At 31.3% G+C, this 22,115-nt stretch overlaps 1 long non-coding RNA gene across 1 annotated transcript; it reads right to left on the reverse strand.

The window, feature by feature from the left end:
- Window positions 1-3,924: 3,924 nt before the first annotated feature.
- LOC134709225 (uncharacterized) lies at window positions 3,925-19,987 on the reverse strand. Its single transcript, XR_010105928.1, has 4 exons — window positions 19,957-19,987; window positions 12,353-12,460; window positions 10,603-10,690; window positions 3,925-4,047 (listed from the first exon to the last, which is right to left on the reverse strand). It is a non-coding gene; the product is annotated as an uncharacterized LOC134709225 (long non-coding RNA).
- Window positions 19,988-22,115: the final 2,128 nt, after the last annotated feature.

The following is a 22,115-nucleotide window of genomic DNA, read 5'->3' on the forward strand; positions in this document are numbered from 1 at the left end:
CACATAAACAAACGACAACCACTAAATTACAGGCTCCTGACTTGGGACAGGCACATACACAAATAATGTAGCGAGGTTAAACATGTTAGCGGGATCCCAACCCTCCCCTTACCTGAGACAGTGGTATAACAGTACAACATACGAACGAACTATAAAAAATCACTTGAAATGGGCTTAGCTCATCAGAAAGACAAACCATAAAGCTTTTTTGTTGCAAGATGAATTACGGAACATAAAAGAGATTAATTATAGAATAATAAATTAAGACAAGGATTTTAAATAATAAGTTGATTAGAAGCAAAAGTTTAACAATGGCGGTTTGCGACTTCAAATAATAATTTCAAGTTTAAACGGCGGATTAACATTTCCTTTATTTGAATTCTTTGAATTTCAGTTTTAGAACTTTACTTTACAAAACTGCTAATGGAACACTCAACCATCGTGTAATATCAACATTATAATTTCTCTACCGGAGTAACTCGAGGGGTAAAAGGGGTAGAGTATTTTTAATTGTTTAGCTTTTGAAAAAGATATGTACGGAACCAAATATTTTCACGCCCATAGAATTGCCCTTCGCTATATCACGACGTTCAACTAAGTTGGTAGAGGAAGACGGAATACACGTCAGATATGAACATCGACCATCGACATGAAATTTTAAGATGGAGAGGTGTTAAGCTATAATGTTTTCGTAGGTAAATCCAATAAATGTATTCCTTCTTTGAGCAATTGTCAGATACTTAGTGTTGTTAAAGACTCCTATACATAATGCAGATACGGAGACGTGGTATGATAACCAATGACCAACGAGTTCAACTGACGAAGATATAAGCAATTATACGACTTCGTACGTTTCGCGTTGCATATATTTTATCTTTCAAGTGAAAATAACAAAAAAAAAAAAAGTTTGTTGTTCTTTAAGAAATTTATCAATAAAAAGCATACTTAACATCTCAAACAGACATTCAAGGGCATTACTTAAAGTATATTATAAGGTTATGAAACATTGTACGCGTAAGTGCTAACGAGGCCATTTTTCCTAAATTTGATATTTACAAGGGTATTCACTCTTTTTAAAAGACTTGTCTTATTAATTTCTGATATCAACCCCAATAACATAAGTTTTTTAAAAATATGGCAAGAATTGTACCGTGAGATCACTAACGAGGCCAATTTCCATAAATCTAAAAATTCCATGGGGGATTACTCTATTAAACCAGAATGTGTTCATATTACACGAATGCTCAACTCGCACAATCATTTTCTATGTTAAGTGGACCGTGAAATTGGGGTATGAACTCTAATTTGGAATTAACTTTAGGGAAATCATATCATAGGAAACATGTGTACTAAGTTTAGAGTTGATTGCACTTCAACTTCATCAGAAACTACCTCGACCAAAAACTTTAACCTGAAATTGGATAGACGGACTGGCAAACAAACCGACGAACGAGCGGACGGACGGACAGACGAACGAACGGAAGAACAGACTATCGTAGGTGGGGCATAAAAGTCAATCATCAACCATTATAGAAACTATTCAAACTATTGGTAATATTAACCTATAGTATACGTTTTATTAAAATCTGACAAGAGGTTTACCTGTGAGATCACTAACAAGATATGAAGGACGGACGTACGCCCGATATTTACATAAAAACAAAAACCACAGCAGTAATGTCTTCTTCAAAAAAACAGACATCAAAAATGGAAATACATAAGAATGAGGACACCAACATCAACTGAATAACAGGTCCATGATTCAGGATAGGTACATAATGAATGTGACAGTGTTGAACATGGTTGTTAACGCTCAAACCTCTCCTAACCTAGGACATTGGGGTTACAGTTCAAAACATCAGCTGCAAATGACATAACTCAATAGATTTCTTGAAATTTAAAATTACAAGGGGCAAAACAGCGTGAAAAATATGGAATCATGATGCACATTCACATAGTATGTCCTAATTTTAAACGAAGTCCTATGAAATTCAGTTGTATGGTAGGAGGGTTGAGCTTAGTTGCAGAAGTTTTGGCCAAACTTTATTCTAAGGGTCATAACTACTACAACAAACTGTAATCATCATTTGTTGTTTTTTTTGTTAAAAAGTTAGTGATGCTAATTAGTCTAAATTTTCTACCAGATCATACACATCTTTTATCACTCTGGATTAGAATACCAAAATATGCTGATAAGGTTAATGATGGCATCAGCCTTCTCCTCTAGCCACATGCATCACTCTCTATACAATGATGTTGAACATGAGAGGTACCAGGAGAGGCCACCATAGATCATTTATAGATAACATATTGGACAACATGTTGGACAGAGTCACATAAATAAATGTCAACCTAAGTCAAGGGGAGATAATTCAAATACTATCAAACAAAAACTAGTATATCAATATATATAACAATAGCAATAAACATAGATAGTACTTTTAAGATGCACACAAATCACTGTCCAGTTGTGATGTGCATCAACATATAATTAATTCTACATGAACTATTATAAAGCCTTAAGTAAGTACAAAAAAGTAAGATCTCTCCTCACATGTGAACTATGTTTTTAATTAATTCCCATTTACAATCAAATTTCTCTCTTGCTCTAGGGGATCTGTAAAAGGAGGTAGATATTTTTTCTATTTGGTAGGAATTTTTAATCATAGCTATGACACCCGTAAGAGTCGGTAATGAAGTATTAAAGCGACATGTATAAATGTAATATTTAACCAGAATAGTGAATAAGTTTAGGGAAATATCCCAAGACTCTGACCCAAGAACAATGTTTTCCACATTAAGAATTAAAGTTAAATTATTTTCAACTTGAAAAAGTGCTGCAATTTCTAACCACAAATTTCTAACTAGGGTACATTCCTAGAAAAGGTGACTTATAGTTTCTTTAGTTTCATTACAGAAACTACATAAATTAGTTTCTTTTGACCCATATTTCTGCAATAATGCATTTGTAGCGAGAGTTCTATGTAAAATCTTAAACTGGAACATACTAAATTTGTTGTTTTTAGTGCAACAAAAGGGTAAACTATAGATGAAATCCCAATTTTCTATATGAGTGCCTAGTTCCTTACACATTTTGTCTTCTTGTATTGTAGGACGTTCTATATACATTGACAAGAATTTTTTATAAAAGAACTGACATGACTTTTTATTGTTTTTTATAAATTCAAATTTATCGTTAGATATGTGCGTAATTTTCTCTGAAGTAGTGATTAAATTTTTCTGGTCTTTTGGTTGATATGATATCTACAAATCATGTCCTTATTATCTTCCAAGTTTCAATAATTTCTGCTGTAAAGTTTCAGGTAGCAATAAACAGTTAGGAAAATATCAAAATTTACCATCCCCTTTTCATTGCTTAATTCAATATTAAGCTTACTATTTGTGTCAAATATGTGCATATGTATGTAATCAGAATCTTCTATAAATTTCATATCCAGTTTATAAAATTGAAGAATATAAATATAGTTTCTTTTGAGTGTATTAACATGGCAACAATCTGCATATATTTCTCTAAAATATTGAAAAAAAGGAGGAAAAGATGTCATATATTTTCCAAAAATTTGGCTAAAATTTGAATTTCAATCGCTTAAACTAATTCCCTTTCTGAAGCTGTTTAGATAAATCTTTCAGTTAATCCAGTTTTAATGTCTTTCGTATTATCTTTATTTGTAAAGTTGCGTCAAAAACTTCGTGCCAAAAATTTTACGACAAAAATTACGAGATTAACCGTTTGGACTTGTTTCGTTTGGATTTTAAGGATCCAATGTGGTTACTCACATTTTGGTATCTAGATAACTAGATTAGAATTGTTTATGTGCTACATATGTCATACTTACAATTAAAAATAATCGATACAAGACAATTTTATAATTTTATTATAACTGTAGACATTTTCCAATACCATTGTATTCTGTAGACATTTTCACATAACATTGTGTTCTGTAGTCATTTTCACATAAAATTGTATTCTGTAGACATTTTCACATGGCATTGTGTTCTGAAGACTTCTAGTATCAGATATTTTGACTAAAACGATAAGATGGGTTTTGTTTAAATGGCAAAGTTAAAGCAAGTGCATGTAATATAAAAGTAATCAAAATATTTTTAATTTAAATTAAAATCGAAAATCTCGCATTTTGTACGTTTGAATAAGCAGGGGCGGGTCCAGGTAAGGGCGTAATGGGCGTACGCCCCCCCTTTAAAAAAAAGAAAGAAAAAAAGCCTATCGTTATAATCTGCTTGTATTGTATTGAATAAAAGCAATTTATCGTATTCATTAATTAAACACATACTCTGATTTCTTTTTATACTGATTCCCCAATCTGATGGGTCATCATCAACCGTAAAATTTCGTTTCTCGGAGTCCGGCTGATGTAAGGGCATGCTCGACTTTATTTCCAAACATCATGAAAGTTCTCTTCTTACTTGCTTTGACGAGCGTCACGTCAAGCTCCACCGAAAGAGCTAACTCATCCCTTAAGTTGATCAAGAATGATTTGAGAAGCTCCATGAAGGAGGATCGCCTAAATGCTCTGCTTCTTTTATATGTTCACAGAGCCATTAAACTTGATTTTGAAAAAATTATTGACGATTACGCCATGAGAAATCCACGTAAAATGGTTCTAATGAATCCACTCTAGTAATTGAAAATGAGAGTCCGTCAGTATTTTTCTGTGTTCATTTTAGGTTTTGCGTCAAGGTACATGTATACTAGAAATATGTATATTTCCACATTAAAGCAATACTCAGAACGAAAGAACTTTATTCTTCAGTGTTTATTTGTCTTGTATCATGTGTGTCGTTCAACGAAACCCGAACTTAATAAAAAATAGAGGGATAACTTCATAATTTGATGCTAAATTGTTGAAATTCAGGAGCTTCTGAGCTTCCCCATGGACCCTCAACCGTAATCACGCCTCTCGTTCATAAAATCCTGGCCTAGGAATTGAAATGTTAAGTAACTCCTATATACCCTTGAGTTTGGAATTTCTCGTTATTGGTCTACTCCTATTAAGATCCATCCAATCATTTTAATATACCATAGACAATTAATGGAGAGAACTCGGCATAAAAAAATGTCACACCCTGACACTTTAACTTTAAAATATACATGCTCCAAGTCAGGAACCGTTACATTAGTGCAATTCTCTATTATTTTATGTTTTTAAGCCAAAAAAAGGTCCCAAAATTTTTTCGCCTCGCTTCGCTCGGCAAAATCTTTCATTCTACGCCCCCCCTTTCAAATATCCTGGACACGCCCCTGATAAGTATTGCATATTTTGTTGTAAACCCTTTTTTTGCACATAGTATACGAATATACAAGATGAATATTTATGTATCTATAAACAGTTGTAATTTGGTAATGTACATAATCCTCCCTATAATAAAAAAAAAATGGTTAACAAAATCAGTAGTATTATACAGTTTTTGTTACTGGTAGATGGAACTGAGCAAAATCCAGGTCCTGATCAAGTTACGAAAAGTATTTGAAAATAGTACACAGTAATGTGTGTAGTTTACTTTCTATGTTAGATCTCCTTAACAATGAACAACATGAGTATGACATTATTTGTATATCCGAATGTCATCTTGACAAGTCAATTACTCATGACCAAATTAAATTAAATGGATTTCATAAACCTATTAGGTTAGATATAAATAGACATGGTGGAGGTGTGACCATTTATGTGAAATAATAGTCTATATTCTATTATACAGAATGACATATATGTAAGCCATCTTGAATTACTTTGGGTTGAAGTGAGGAATTGTAGTAATGAAATTTTTAGTTGGTGTTATGTGAAAAATAGTCTATATTTTATTATACAGAATGACATATATGTAAGCAATCTTGAATAAACTTTGGGTTGAAGTGAGGAATTGTAGTAATAAAAGTTTTTTAGTTGGTGTTTTATACCGGACTCCAAACTCAAATTATAATATATGGGACTTATTTAGTGAGTCAATAGATAAAGCACTTGATTGCAATTTGCCAATTTTCCTTTGTGGTAATTTCAATCGCGATATCATGTCAAACATAAGTAACTCTTTTAAAAAGTTACTTTACCGTTTAAACTTAGAAAATGTTGTTTGGGAGCCTACCAACTTTACAACCCAAACTGAACATGTATTGATTTATGTGTGACTAATCGCAAGAACTTAATTGAATCATTAACCGTTCTTTCACCGATTTGCAGTTCTCATTCTCCTGTTCCAGTCGAAATTTCATTTAAAACTTTTAAACAACACTCGTTTAAAAGACAAATTCGTGATTTTAAGCGTGCATATTATGAAATTCTTAAAAAACCAGTTGAATGATACTGACTGGGATGATATTGTTTTTAATTCAAATAATATAAATGATCAGTAGCAGATCCAGCCATTTTAAAAAGGGGGGTTTCCAACCCAGTTCAAAAGGGGGGGGTTCCAACTATGTCCTTATTCAAATGCATTGATCGCCCATAAAAAAAAGGGGGGTTCCAACCCCCGGACCCCCTCCCTGGATCTGCTTGTTAAGAAACAAGATAAGACATCGTAATAGAATTCACCACAAAGCAAAAACTTCAAATAATCCAGATCAGTGGAATTTATTTTAGAGAAATTCGTAATTAACTCATCAGTTTACTTAGAAAGGCAAAAGATGATTGTAAGTGCAAACTGACATCACATCTTATTGACAAAAGTATTCCTCCTGGTAAATGGTGGCCCATTGCCAAGTTTGTATCAAATTTTTCTAAAAATAGAGATTCCCCCCCCGCTTTTTTTTTTTTGAACATAATAGCAAAATTGTTATGCATCCATTGGACAAATCAGAGATCATGAACAATCATTTTGCTAATATAGCTAATATTGATACAGAACCAGAAATTTCTGAAAATAATGAGCCTCCTCTATGTCATTTAAATAAAAAATTAAATGTCATCACTGAGAAAGAAACTTTAAATCAGTAAAAAAATCCTGAATGTAAACTAACCAGCTGGACCTGTCGGTTTCAGTCCTAGAATTTTAAAAGAGGTTGCTAGCTTTATTTCTAAACCATTAACCAAGTTATGTAATATGTATCTATCAGTTAAACAGGTTCCACTGTTATGGAAAATTGCACATTTAAATCCTATTTTAAAAGGAAAAGGTAGTCCATATTCAGCTTTAAACTATCGTCCAATATCTGTTACTCGTTTTGTTTGTAAGATTATGGAAAGTTATATTTCAGATCGTCAACAAAAGGTCGTTTCAAGTGTCATACCATCAATTAAAAGTCCCTATCTGTTCAAACCAAATTTTGCAATTTTCATATCTTTCTTACTACTTCACCGTAAGTTTAATTTCAAAGAAACCAGGTGTATCCTGAATTGTACATGTATCAGCTTTCTACATGTCAATTTTCATCAGATGTTTAAAATCATATAAAAAGGAAAGGTCTTCCGAATAGAGATACCACTTAATAGTTATCAAAGGTACCAGGATTATAATTTAGTACACCAGACGCGCGTTTCCTCTACATAAGACTCATCAGTGACGCTCATATCAAAATATTTATAAAGCCAAACAAGTACGAAGTTGAAGAGCTTTGAGGATCCAAAATTCCAAAAAGTTGTGCCAAATACGTTCGAAATTGGAGACAGTAATTGGTGATGTGACACCTTTCAGAAGGCTTTTCGTCAACTCTTAATAACTCTAAGAAGTAAACATGCAGGTGTCCCCAGGGATCAGTGTTAGGACCCTTTCTGCTTCTTATTTATATAAATGATTTACTAAATGACATTATACTTTTTGCAGATGACACCTCTTTATTTGTTAGAGTAGATGATGATTCTGGTGTTGCAGCTACTTCTTTGACTGATGACTTGGATGTTATCTCAAATTAGGCATAATCATGGCCTGTTCAATTTAACTCTAAGAAAACTAAAAATATTGTATTTATGAGAAGGGAAAGAGAGCACCTTCCTGTATTTTTTGGGATAAATGGGGAAGAGGTTGAAAAAATAAATATTCACTGTCATCTTAGGATAACATTTCAGTCATCAGTTTCATTGAACTCACACATTGATACTATTTATAAAAAAAAACTTTCAACTATAGGATAAGGAAACTTAATATAATTCATTGTCAACTCAAATACAATGCTAGCAACCTAAAATCTCATTTGTTTAATCAGTTCTTATCCGAGAAAACTTTTTGTGCAATTGTAATCACTCTGTTTAGGATAACAAACAATTCTTTTTATCTTCCCTAAGTGCAATGATGTAAGACAGATCCGTCTCGATTCCTTTAACTCCATTGCTGATAAGCTTGATATAAATATTGCATTATTACTTTTTGGAAAACAGATTATTTTCATATCATATGAATATTGCTATTTTTAAATCTATTCCGTAATATATCATTGACACTCAACGTTTTGTTTGAAACTTACTTATTTTTTGTTTCATTTTTTTTTTTTTTTTTCTCCTCCACTTCAACATTATTCATTTAATCCACTAAGCAAGCTAAGTGTCTCTTTCAAGCCATATATATATATATATACAAAACTTATTTTTTCAATCACTATTAGACTGCTATTCGTTTGGAAGGCTTTAATATGTAGTTTCCGTTGTAATTGCCCTGCCGTTGTCTAATTTATACCATCCTGGATCGGTAAGGACACTTTTGATTATTTTGATTTTTTTGATTTTTTTGTTTGAAGACTGCCCTCAATGCAGTTATTACATCTCAACTGTCACATCCTTTGGAAATCTAAAGTTGTGCCATTTCACATCGTAAATAACTATTTTTATTTTTGGCATATTTCTGTAGTCTTTGCGGTGTGTTTGGAAATTTTTAAATTGTTCCAGCGTTCGCTTAAATTGTATAAATCAAGATTTTGATAGAGTCTCAATTTGAATTGACATGATTCATTTGACATCGTGCTATTATTGAAGAAGGATATCTGTTATCCGAAATATTTAATATTTGTATATTTTATAGTTATTTTATGGTGATGTTGTACCCTTTTTGACTTGTTATATATATATATATATATATACGAGTCTAAATTGAAAACTACGTTCAAACCTATGACTGCGTTGGATAAAATTGCAATTTTTATACGTGTGCATGTCAAACAAATTTCGTTGTAAAAGGGTCTAAAAACAGCACAAACAACATTTTCCAAAAGACCAAAAGCGTGAAAAAGTATATTTAAACAAAACGCATTTGACTAACAGGTCGAACAACTGATGTTCTTTAACCCTGCTGACTGCCATTGACGATTGCCAAATAAAACTGATCACAAGATGTTAATATAAATTTAGTACGTCACAGAAAAAAAAAATTGTTAACTTGTGGACAGGATGTTGTGCCACAAACATTCGGTGTCAATATTTCTTTAGTACACCATATCCGGATTTCGACAATAAATGTCTCTTCAGTATATATATATATATATATATCAAATGACTTATAAAGGACATTTGAATGTTTCAAGGTTCTTGAATAAATGATGAGTAATTGTCTATATACTTAAATATACTTTGCACTTAGTAAGTAACACTGTAAACATATATTTGCTCGTGTGTGCTCATAAGTAGCATGCATGTTCCACTATATTGAATTATTTTAAATACAGTTGTTATAATTGAATTATACCTTGTACATGTAATATCGAGAGAGCTTTTATAGGTCGCCTGTTGCTCAATCCTTTTCATATCTTAATGAACAAAATATGTTTGAAATTAAATCTCCCGTTCTAAAACCATCGACAAAAGAAAGAAAAATCAGGAAATTTTATTGAAAGTTTGTAGAAAAATATTTACGGCTAAATGCCATTCTAACTCGTCACATATGAATGTTCTCTATTAAAACTGATTACCTAGTATATAATTAATAATGATCATTTAAATTAAAGAGCGTTTGTGTTCAACTTTAAAATCTACGCGAAATTGTGTGCGAAATACCCGATAAAGCTATTAATCTAGAGAAATGTGGAATACTATACTATGATACAGAGTACACGACAATGTAAAACTTTCAAAACATAACTTCCTGTTGCAAAATATTAGAAATTATTATAAATTAAGGAATGTATCTCCCTCATGCAAAGCTCTGATTCCTTTCACGAATTTGGCTATACTTTTTGGACCTTTTGGATTATAGCTCTTCATCTTTTATATATGCTTTGGATTTCAAATATTTTGGCCACGAGCATCACTGAAGAGACATGTATTGTCGAAATGCGCATCTGGTGCAACAAAATTGGTACCGTTGATTTTATTACAAAAACTTCGTTTGACCAGTCTATCATTTTAAACACTATTCTCAAAGTAAGAAGATGTGGAAGACTAAACAATAGTTCCTGTATTTATATTTAAAAAAGAAAAATATTCAAATTATAAAATGGAAAAAAATTCACCCCTTTTATGATGTTGTTGGTTCTTATAGAATATAAATATATATTCTATACTAAAACATCTTCACGAAAAGTAACATATGTTTTCCATTTTTTTCCCTTATTCTTACAAAAGTCAGACAGTATGAACCTAATTTCAAAAACATGTGTTGTGTGGTCAAAAAGACACATAATTTGGTTTGTTATTTTGAACTTACAAGCAACATGTCGATCCACAACACTCTCCTTCTCTTACATTGCTGACATGACAGCCATCATAACAAATATGAGCACAGTTAGTTACACCTGTAAAATTATTAAGTTGATTTATTGTTTTTCTAAGGGAAAACAAGTACAATCATTTGTTAGTCAATTCTTGTAAAGTTTTGTTGTTCCTTCTGAGACTTCATTTTTTAACCCTTTATTATATTTTCGCTTTTGAAATGTGTTGTTGATATTGAATATCTGACATAATGATTTTGTCCCGATTGAAACATTTTGACTTAGTGTTGATTATCGTGGCGGTTGATGCAGGTATAAGAGGAGACGCTTATCCTGTCGAAATACCCGGTCTCAATCCTTTTGGTTTTAATTTATTTTCTTGATTTGTCTTCTAGATCCATATATAAATTTTGAACATCGGTACGCTAATGTTGCCTTTTTATGATTTACCATATCAATTATTTTTTTGTCCGAACATTAACGATACTAATTTAATGCACCAGATGGACATTTCGCAATTAGATAAACTCATCATAAATACCAGTCTTGTCATTTTGTATGCGTACTAAATTTTTGAAGCCTGGTATATTTGATAAGCTAGTACAAAAGTACTTAAGGTGGTATGGGTGTCTTTCTCCATCTTGGATTGTAAAAACAGAGAACCACAGGTGCAGATATTACATCAAGTAAGCAAAATTTGATGCATGAATGCAAATATTTAATGTGAATTTTCATTTATAAGAACCAATTTATAAGAATATAACTTGTAAATATAAATATTTTTGCAAATGTTAATTATTTTTGGTTGTTTTAAAAAAAAAAAAAATGACATTTTAAGGGGAGGTAACTCTAAAACAGTACATTTTCTGAAGGATTCTACATGGAATTTTCATGTTTTGTATTTAAGCCGAAAAAACGTACGGTGACTTTATCTTTTATTTTGATATTCTCAAAGCATTGTCTGAAAGCTATCTTTTCCTGAAGTATTTAACAATTCTATCATTTTGTTTAGTTTCTAATCACAAAATGGTGCTTTTTCTTGTATAATCCATACAAAATGTGTCATTTTGTCTCGTCCTGTAGCTTTAGAAAATGCGCGGTGACCTATCATTTTTATTATATTTTTCAACATGTATCAATAGATACTACGTTTTGGCAAAGTATGAACATATTCTATCATTTTTATTTTAGACTCCCATACCACCTTAATCTACATAATTTGGTGATACCCCAAAATACCAACAGTATATTAGTAGACTATCGACCCATTCAGAGCAAAAAACATTTACAGTACCAACTTTAATTTCAAATTGACTAAAAAACTATTTTGTTAGAAACAATATTTTTTTCAAATCTTTTGGCACATTGTTGTTTAGATTACTAAATTTATGTTACGGAATAATTCATATTTTTTTATTTTTTATGTTTTGCATTCATGTTATTCATAGATTATCTATATAAGGTACTGTGGATTTATAATTATTCGCTGGATATTAATTTTCATTGCTTTCATGATAACAGATGAGTCATGAATTCAAATATTCAACGAATAAATTATTTTCAATGGGGCTTTGTTAATAGATTTTGGCAAAACTGACTAAATCAAATATCCATGAATATTCAAATTTTAAGAAATCCATGAAAATTGATATCCACGAAAATAAATGAATCCACAGTATATGATTTCTAATCAAAGACTTTCATTCCGGACATAATCTATCATCTTTTCATTTCTTAACAACTTACATGTAGTTGGCGTACAGCAGACCCTGTTCCCACAACATCCTTTTGTGTTTATTGTTCCATTACATGTATCTTCTTCTCTTATACATGTTGAACCGGCAGGACATTGATCTTAAAATAAAAAGGGGAGAGGTATTAACCGGATTCTCAAACGAGATGTTGAAGCGGCAGGACATTGATCTTAGAATAAAATTGAAAGGTATAAACAGAATTTTCGCATGAGATGTTGAAGTGGCAGGGCATTGATCTTAGAACAAAATGCAGAGATATTAACAGAATTCTCATTCGAGATGTTGATATGTGATGTTGATGTTTGATGTATAAAAAATCAAATGTAGAGGTATTGACAGAATTCTCACTCGAGATGTTGATATGTGATGTTGATGTTTGATGTATAAGGAAGAGTTTACCAAGTCAGGAAAATAGCAGTTTGTATCTTATAGTTCGTTTCAATGTGTGTTGCATTGTCGTTTGTTTTTTTCTGTTGCACTGAAGTGTTTCTGTTCTTTCGTTGTTTTCCTAATATAGTTGTTGTGTTTCCCCCGGTTTTGTTTTCTCACGATTTATGAATTTCGAATAGTGGTACATTACTGTTACCTCTATTTTACGGAATTTAAATTCGAATTTAATTATTATAAAGACATAAAAATAATTTGTATATTGATGTTTTTTACTTGTTACATGTCGATTCATTTAATGTCAATGTGTGAAAAGTCGAAGTATTAAATATCATCGACATTTTACACGTTACAAAACATCGATATATAAATTCACAATTTACAAATGAAGATTTTGTAAAATAACACAGTTACAAATTCAAATTGATAGTTTAGAAATTAAGAAATTTGAAAGTATTAAATACAAGTTTCAAATTGACAATTTACGAATTACGAATTTAGAGTTTACAAAGATACAAGTTACAAATTGACAATTTACGATACTTTTCATAAAATCCATGTCATTAGTTCTCTTGTGAAACATTGTCACACTGGCTATCATATACACTTCTTTTTATTATGTTTATTCAAAAAGGCGAAGATACAAAAGGGTCTTTCAAAACAAGTTAGTTGAATAGAAACTGACAACGCCATGGCAAATGCGAAAAACGACGAAAAGACTTCCAAATTCCAAACAGTGCATAAATAACTTAAGATCATGTAGCAAGCAAGAACCCAACAAAACCAAAAGGTACACTCCGATGCTCCGAATGGATAAGCAGTTATTGCAAAACATGTGACACCCGTTAGGATAGACACATAAGTCTTGGTAATTAGTTTTTAGTAAGATAACATTATCTATATCTTACTGCACAGTTTCTATGTAAAGTATGTTGCGAATGATTAAAGGCACAAGCCGGCAAGGAGAGGGACACACTTATTTTCCATAGTAGAGCCGATTGTTGTTTGAAGTCGCATCATCCAAAGGTAACAAATACATGCCTGTTGTCAATATAAAAGACAGAATCTTGATTTCAGTTCATGGAATTCTTGTTATAATCCGAATGGTTCTAACAAGGTACTTGTATCAACGTTGGTCTTTTTTTTATATAGATATAGGAAGATGTGGTATGAGTGCAAACGAGACAACTCTCCATCCAAATAACAACTTATAAAAGTACGGCCTTCAGCAAGAAGCCTTGGCTAACACCGAACAGCAAGCTATAAAGGACCACAAAATATAAAACCATCCAAACAGGAAAACTAACAGTATAATCTATTAAATTTGTGTATGAAAGAGATTTGAACTAGTTCATTAAATCTGTCTAAAAGTTTACAACTGGATATACTAGTGCAAAAAAGACACAGAAGTCAAATGTTGTTATGCTATTTCAAGAGGTTAAGGACTTGGATTTGTATGTGTTTTAACAGATTATTCGATTGTTCTAATATCCACATTTATTCACAACCCTCAAAGAGTATGCTCTTATATGGTAAGTGAAGGCTGGCTTTGATTGCACATAAAATTGGTGTTTTTGTTCAGCACAAACCAGATTCACTAATACAATCAACACATAAACTTTTTCAATCACCACAAGTGCCAGGATCGCCTATAACTGTTCTTGAACGGTAATCAAATATATCATTATCATGGCATGAATGTTAAGGTGGTACCTAATACTACAGAGAGATAACTAAAATCAGTTAAACGTTTTAACTACGTTGTGTTGTTAACGGAATATTAAGCTTCTCAATGATCAAAGTTAGTGTTGTCAAACTGCTATATAGATATCTGAGTGGGAACATGGATTTTTTTGGGTGAAAAATAGCAAAATTTGTCAAAAATAGCTAAAAACAGGGAAAAGCTTGTTCAACATTCATTTTTTATGATAATCATTTCAAATCAAAAGTTTTACAACAGTTTATACAGTGTTAATGAAATAAAATAATAAAAAATAGGTGTTTTTTTAATAAACATGGAATTTTAGGTGAAAACATCCGATTTTTGTTGGAATATGAGATTCACATAGCGTGAATTGATTACCAAAACATACAGGAAAAAGATAAAAATGGTAAAAGTAGTTCATTTAATTGTCCAATAAAGACAAACACCATTATTTTAATGATTCCAAAACTTTACAGCAATTCCTTATTGTGAAAATGATGATTTTGGGTAAAATATAGCAAAATCAATCAAAAATCGTAAAAAATTGGAAATACACCAATTTTGAGTTTTAACTGCTTTTGAATCACTCCAAAATAGAAAATGAAAATCTTGATATAATTATAATTAGATCAAACAAAATTCATTGTAAAACAAATAGTAAAAATAACTGATTTTAGGTGAAAACAGCTAAATTTGTCTAAAAATCGTCAAAAACAGGAAAAAACTTCTATTCATATTTTTCAGAAACCATTTTTTCGACAGACTCATGGTTTGGTGTCATAGTTTTGTTTATAGTTGCATCTACTAGTGTAAGAAGCTTATCAGGTCTGTGGAAGTGCCATCAAAATTGGATAAAGTTTTCCAATTTTGATTTCCCAACCATAATCTGTAGGATGTATGTCAACTTCTTCTGATAATACACTCGAAGACTATGAAATTGCCCTGTATCTGATGTTGGTGGTAAACTTTTCACCTGAACCAATGTGTTTCTAGTAACAACTATGGATTTTAATTTTCTCCAGACAAAAATGTCAATTCCTCCATATAAACATGTTAGCGCTTCTTCTCCTGCTTAGATGGTATCTGCTTTAATGAAGCCTTGACCTTGATATTTGTGATTAAGTTTTTTTAATGGAAGTCCTTTGCCTATTCCAAAAAGCCTAGATGATGAGTAACAACCTGTTATAGAATGCAAAAAGAGCAACAAATTACAAACATCCTCCCAAAGAATCCTTTAATAGACTGTTCTTTGTTCCATATTTTCATTATTTCATATTTAAAAATACCTAACCTGTTTGCACTGTTGATTAACATTGTCCAAGACAGTGTTGACAGTGGTTACTTGCCAAATTTTTATACCCCTTCCAAATTTATTTCCTCATGTTTAATGCCTCATATTGTAAGTAGGTGGTTGAAATTACACAGTCACTGTAAAAAAAATTGGGTCCAGAATTTTCAAGGAAAGTAGTGAATTGGTCTAGCTGAAAAAGGTGTAAATTTAGCACTTCAGAAGCTGTCAAAAAAATGTTGACGCCCTAAACATACAATTGTCCATATTTTGAGATGAAGATGAAGATGAAGTTTTCTATAATTTTGATATAGTTTGTCTCAAAAGTAGTACAACACATGTTCTAAAAGAAATGCACTACGAAATAATTGTGGTCTCGGACCATATGATGAATAAGTACAGTAGCACTAATAGATCCTTATCTTCACCATTTACTATGAATTCTAAAGACAATGCTGTTTGCACAATAAGAAGATCTGCATCATCAATTGCAATCTTACATTTAATGTTATTATGCTTTAGCTTGTCACAAAGCACGTTAATAAGAACTTGTTTGTTTTAACTGTTTGACATGAAAAGTTCCTTTGGATAATAGATCATCAATACTACATAGTACACACATTTACAGACTGTTTTCTACAGATCTGACTATAGAACAGATCTTGATGAGAAGTGTCAAATCTTATGGAGGTCTAACCTGAGGCAGAGGAATGGGTGAATCCCAACGATCACAATGAATACTATCAATGCCAGCTTGTGTAGACTAAAACAGTGCCATGCAAGATCTCACTGGTGTTGCATACTGGACTTGTGATAAGCACGAAGAAGCTAACCGTACAAGGAAAGAACGAGACAGGGTAGAAACTCTTGCAATTCTTGAGTACCTTAGTGAAAAAAATAATTTTTCCAATTATGTTTCACTTAGAAATATTGAAACAGTTGTTAAGGCAGAGCCTGCTATTAGCGTTGAAAAAAATCAGTAAGTTTTTGAAATAAAACGTTAGAATCGATGAAATACGAAAAAAATAGAGTTAAAGCTTCAAGAAGTCATACCAATCAACAACATTGGCAGCCAAAGCTAGGTCAAAGTCAGATTCAGACTTTCTAAAAGCATATATAAATATATGGTGAGGGTGTTCACTATGTCCTTGAAGGTGGATGCATATTGCAACGACTTCATTGGAAACATGTTATATCATTTGGAGACATTAAACAAACAAAGACCCTGTAATTGTTTTTGAAAGTTATCAAGAACTTCCTTCAATTAAAGATATTACACATTTACGTAGAACAAAAGGCATTATTTTGAAGAACATCAATTTCACCTCATCTATGACTTGCAAAACTAAAACAGAACTTTTCATGTCAAACAGTTTGAACAAACCACATCTTCCTATATCTATCTTATTAAGGTGCTTTGTGACAAGCTACAGGATAATAACATTAAATTTAAGAATATGACTCATGATGCAGATCTTTTGGGTTGTGCTTTGTTTAAAGTAGTCATAGTAAATGGTGAAGATACAGATCTATTAGTGTTACTGTACTTATTCCTCGTCAATCAACAGTGCAAACAGGTCATTTTTTAAATCTGAAAAAATGAAAATATGGAACATAGAACAGTCTAAAGGATTTCTTCGGGAGGATGTTTGTAATTTGTTGCTCTTTTTGCATTCTATAACAGGTTGTCTGGTTGGTTAAAAACAAAACTTTACGACAAAAGAGATGATTTCAGCTTTCCAATTGTGAACTGTCCATTTCTAAGTAGCAACATTCCAGTAGCACCTGCATACGGGGTATATATCTCTCAATTGATACGATATTCCCGTGCTTGCATTTCCTATCATGATTTTCTTGATAGAGGGTTGCTGCTCACGAGGAAGCTATTAAACCAAGAGTTGCAAATGGTGAAATTGAAATCATCCCTTCTTAAATTTTTCGGACGCCATCACGAGTTGGTTGGCCGTTATGGAATAACTGTTTCACAAATGAAATCAGATATGTTCCTTACGTCGTAACTACAATCCATCCCCTTTCCTTTCATGAATGTGACCTACCGAATTAGACTATTTACCGAATTTGTTATCACATAAGCAACATGTGCCACATGTGGAGCAGGATTTGCTTACCCTTCCGGAACACCTGAGATCACCCTTAGTTTTTGGTGGGGTTCGTGTTGTTTATTCTTTAGTTTTCTATGTTGTGTCATGTGTACTATTGTTTGTCTGTTTGTCTTTTTCATTTTTAGCCATGGCGTTGTCAGTTTGTTTTAGATTTATGAGTTTGACTGTCCCTTTGGTATCTTTCGTCCCACTTTTGTAACTCATCATCTAGGCTTTTTGGAATAGACAAAGGACTTTCATTAAAAAAACTTAACAAACAAGATCAAGTTTTCATGGATAGGGCTTCATTAAAGCAGATACCATGAAAGCAGGAGAAGAGGCATCCGATTCAGGGCAATTTCACAGTCTTTGAGTTTGAGTGTATAATCAGTGCCAAAAATGGATGTAATAAGAAGTTGACTTAGATCCTACAGACCATGCAGACTATGGTTGGGAAATTTGTCGTGGAAAACTTTATCCAATTTTGATGGAACTTCCTCCTGCATCTGATAAAAGTTTTACCATTATAAGATGCAACTGTAGGCAAAACTGCAACACTAAATGATGTGTCTAGACAAAATGGTCTTCAAAAGTGTTCGGTAGGATGCGTTGAATGTTGTGGTTTGAATCGTTCTAATTCTGTTCCCATTGCTGAATCTGACTTAACTGATGAACAGATATTTGTTGTATACAGAAAATTATGGAATAATCTTTAAAAAGAATGTTTCCATGTATCTTGTCATTTACTTTTAAATCATGATCAGTTTTGGTCAATGAGACTGTTTACTTCTCATTATGCATGGTCAATACGTCTCAGTTTCAAAATAAATAGCTTTCAATAACACTAGTATATATTGATAGTGGATTAATTGAGGAATCAATATAGCAAAAATTAAAATAGGGGTCAATGTGGTTGTTTTTGAGATATTAGCCATTAGAATTTTGGCGGGAAAATGTTCTCTCTTGATTTTTCATAGCTAGTTAAAGTTCTCAAAAACTATTAAAAAATAGAATAGATTTTATAAGACTTTTATAACAAATGGCTTATAATTATGCATGTAAAAGATTTATAAAAAGAAAAATGGGGGTCGATGGGCAATGTTTTTTTAAGGCATTCAAATGGATAAAACCAGAGTATTTCGAAATCTGACAAAAATTCCAAAACATGACAAGCAAACATCCTTAAAGTCACTTGTTGGTTAACATAGTATGAATCTAAGCATTGCACTTTTTCATATAAAGAATATAAATTAATTTTCACTAACATCTTAATTGATTTCTGAAAAACTATGAATTTTATCAGTTTTTCCCAGTTTTTGACAATTTTGGGCCCAATTTAGCTTTTTTCACCCAAAATCAGCTATTTTCAAATTTGTTCAACTATGAATTCTGTTTGATCTGATTATTATTCTATTAAGATTTGATTTTTTCTTTTTTTAGAGAGATTTAAAAACAATTAAAATTCAAAATTTGTGTTTTTCCATTTTTTAAAATTTTTTTGATGATTTTGCTATATTTTGCCCAAAATCACCATTTACCAAATTAATTATTGCTCTAAAGTTTTGGAATGGTTAAAATGAAGGTTTATGTCTTTTTTAAACTATCAAATGAACCTCTTTTACCAATATTTATATTTTTGCTGTTCGGTTTGTAATCAATTCACGCTTTGTAAATCTCAAATTCCAACAAAAATCAGATGTTTTCACCTAAAATTTCATGCTTATACAAAAAAAAAAAAAAAAAATATAATTTTATTTTATAAACACTGTATAACCTGTTTTAAAACTTTTGATTTGAAATGATTATCATCAATAATGAATGCTAAGCAAGCTTTTCCCAGTTTTTCGCTATTTTTGTCAAATTTTGCTATTTTTCACCCAAAAAATCCATTTTCCCACTCAGATATTTTGGAAGACTTTTAGTATGTTACAAAGAAAGCCTTTTAGAATTGAAAAATACCAAAAATAATTCTGTTGCAATTTTTTTGAGGTTGGCCACATTTTTCATCTATATTGACTAGACTAATATACATGATATAACCATTGTAATTTTTTTGATAAAATGCTTCAATTGTTTTTTAGTTTTTATACTTTTGTAATCAGTTAGTAACTTACCAGTACATTTGCAACATGCCTTTTTACATTTGCATCTTACAGACAGTTTCTCTACTTTCCCTCCTAACGAACTACATGTTTTAGAGTCCGAACAATATCCTCCATAAATCCCAGTACATTCAATGTTTCCTTCACCTGTAAATAGTTATCAAAGGTACTAGGATTATAATTTAATACGCCATACACACGTTTCATCGACATAATACTCATCAGTCACGCTCAGACAAAAATAAATAAAAAGCCAAACAAGTACAAAGTTGAAGAGCATTGAGGACCTAAATTTCCACAAAACACAATTATTGTACAGACAAATAGAAGCCTAATCTTGAAACGTCTACTATTCGCAATCATAAGCAATTCATACTTATATTGTTGTACTTCTTAAAAAGTCAGTAGGTAGGTAAAATATCATATTTTTGTTGAAATAGGTAAAATATTATATAGTTGTTGAATAAGGTAAAGTATTATATAGTTGTTGAAATAGGTAAAATTTTATATAGTTGTTGAATAAGTTGAATTATTATATGGTTGTTGAAATGGGTAAAATATTATATAGTTGTTGAATAAGGTGAATTATTATATAGTTGTTGATATATGAAAAATATCATGTGTTTCTAATGCATCTCTATTTTGATAACACAGTACTCAGTCAAAATGTTTTTAATCAAAACTTATTCTTTTTTTTTTAATTATAAATTGCATTAATAGAAATAAAAGTTTACCTCATTCTAATGTGGTTAAAAGTGAAAATTTGCATGAAAACTATACGTGATTTCTTAATAAATTTCGAGGAATCAAAAGTTATTCAAGCATAAAAGAAAAGAAAAGTCGTCCATCTTTCAATTGAAGAACCTATTCGTTGAATATATGAGTAATTTAAAACAAAATGTATTTTATTTTATTGTATGCTACAATTTCTTATAAATACTAAGACAAAACAATAGAAACAAACTATGTTAGCTGTATTAATATTTGATTTCAAACCACTCGTTTGGATACGAACTTTTAAATTTGTAAATGCATTTATCAGAAAAAATCATAAAAAATGAAAATAAACAGTTACCTTTAACCGCAATGAAAGCCACAACCAACACAAGAATAACAGTTATTTCCATGTTATTCGTCTGAGAAGTGTCATAGGAGAATGATTGAAACAAAGATGGGGATAGCTTATAATCTACACGACGTGGAAATATCAGGTAGCCAATGCACAACTTCAGAAATTATGTTACCGTAAAGAATGTCATTGACTTGTATTTTAATTGGTCCATATGTTACAATCGGGGGAGTTTCTCGATGCTGGGTGTTTTTGACGTCTTTGTCAAGATCTTACACGACAATGAACTTGTAACAGAGGCAAAAGGGTGAATAATACGCGACAAACGACAAAAAAGGACAATTTGCATTATACAGAATGATAAATAGAAAACTATGCTGAGGCACACTATCTTAATCAAAAACTTGGGGTTGTAAGAACAATACGGATTTGCAGGACGTTCGATGAGTGAAACAATTAATCACCCGACGCATCCTTTCACTTCCTCAAAAATTCATTCGATTCCATCAGAGATATTTTCATATTAAAAAGACTTGCCAATTGTTTAGCATAATTATACTCTTGTTGACTATCACATTGTATAATAATCATTTGGATGTTTTTCTATTATATTCAATTATTGTCAACCAAACCGAAATTATTTCATTGTATTAATTAAATTAAACATTTGTTAATCTGTAGAAAAGATGGAAAATAAATACGTGCGGTTTCATGCTGTAAATATAATAGAACATTTCCTCGTTCTTGTTTTGTTAACACCTGTTGATACATTTTACTAATAACAATATTTTGTTTCTTTTTTTCCCTATATACATTGTTTTTCCTACTTTTTGTGATATTTTGCAATGAGAATTGAACTGTCTTTTTTGTTTTCCTTGCTTGTTATTTGCAATTATGTGTATATTCAAAAAAAATCTTTCAGTGGAGATTTACATTAATTTCATCGTTTCAATTACATATTTGTAAATTTGACGTATCATTATCATCCCGTCATTGTGTTATTGAACTACTGTACATTTGTGTATTCTTTAATTTATTACTAATCTGTTTGGTGTTTACGTCTTTTTGTGCTTCTTTTTTAAATATTTGTTTTCTTATTGTG

Source organism: Mytilus trossulus, chromosome 3 (assembly GCF_036588685.1).
Source record: "Mytilus trossulus isolate FHL-02 chromosome 3, PNRI_Mtr1.1.1.hap1, whole genome shotgun sequence".
Classification (NCBI taxonomy): Eukaryota; Metazoa; Mollusca; class Bivalvia; order Mytilida; family Mytilidae; genus Mytilus; species Mytilus trossulus.